The 973-nt window shown below is 40.6% G+C and overlaps 1 non-coding gene across 2 annotated transcripts in view; it reads left to right on the top strand.

The window, feature by feature from the left end:
- The first annotated feature begins 559 nt into the window (after positions 1 to 559).
- Positions 560 to 973, top strand: part of LOC102296845 — a 4,790-nt gene continuing 4,376 nt past the window's right edge. The window contains exons 1-3 of one of the 2 annotated variants that reach the window (XR_006054215.1): positions 560 to 666; positions 791 to 857; positions 945 to 973. This is a non-coding gene — a transcript (uncharacterized LOC102296845). The remainder of the gene's footprint in view (positions 667 to 790; positions 858 to 944) is intronic. The other variant, XR_006054214.1, reaches the window with a different exon arrangement.

Genomic DNA, 973 nt, shown 5'->3' with positions numbered 1-973 from the left:
AGTTGGACCATCATTTATTTTTCAACAGGACAATGACCCCAAACACACCTCCAGGCTGTGTAAGGGCTGTTTGACCAAGAAGGAGAGTGATGGTGTGCTGCACCAGATGTCACCTGACCAATGGAGATGGTTTGGGATGAGATGGACCGCAGAGTGAAGGCAAGAGAGTCAACAAGTGCTCAGCATCTCTGGGAACTCCTTCAAGACTGTTGGAAAAACATTTCAGGCGATGACTTCAAGAAGCTCATCGAGAGAATGCCAAGAGTGCAAAGGGTGGCTATTTGGAAGAATCTAAAATATAAACATGTTTTGAGTTCTTTCGCACTTTTTTGTTTATTACATAATTCCATATGAGTTCATTCAAAGTTTTAATGCGTTCAGTGAAAATCTGCAATGTAAATACTCATGAAAAAAACAGAAAAAAACATTGAATAAGAAAAGTGTCCAAACCTTTGACTGGTAGTGTATGTATAAACTGTCACAAAGTTGTCAGAAAAACATAAAAAATGAGGTCTTATTCAAGCAATTACAAATACATTTATGGTTAAAATGTAAAATTAAATCTTCTCATATTTAGTTCAGCTCCTATGTGAGCGGGAGACTGGAGAGATTCTTCAAGGATCCACTGAGATTTGATCCAGACAGATTTCACCCAGATGCTCCCAAGTAAGGAACACACTGTTTCACCATGCTGACTTTATTACATTTCATGTTTGCACACACTTTATTATCTCAGACTAAATGAGTGAAATGGTTCACAGTAACTGAAGCTGTCTCTCGTCTGTTCAAGGCCTTATTACTGCTACTACCCCTTTGCCCTCGGTCCTCGCTCGTGTCTGGGACAGAACTTTGCTCAGGTGAGGATGACAGCGTAAGTCAACATGAAGACCCGCTCACCTATAAACACACTGACTCATCTCTGTGGGCGCTGTTGTGTTTTTTAGATGGAGGCTAAAGTGGTGATGGCCAAACT

Source organism: Haplochromis burtoni, unplaced genomic scaffold (genome assembly GCF_018398535.1).
Source record: "Haplochromis burtoni strain Fernald_Lab_line unplaced genomic scaffold, NCSU_Asbu1 Contig_28, whole genome shotgun sequence".
NCBI lineage: Eukaryota > Metazoa > Chordata > Actinopteri > Cichliformes > Cichlidae > Haplochromis > Haplochromis burtoni.
The sequence above is the reverse complement of the archived record's forward strand: the minus strand, read 5'-3'. Positions and strand labels throughout refer to the sequence as shown.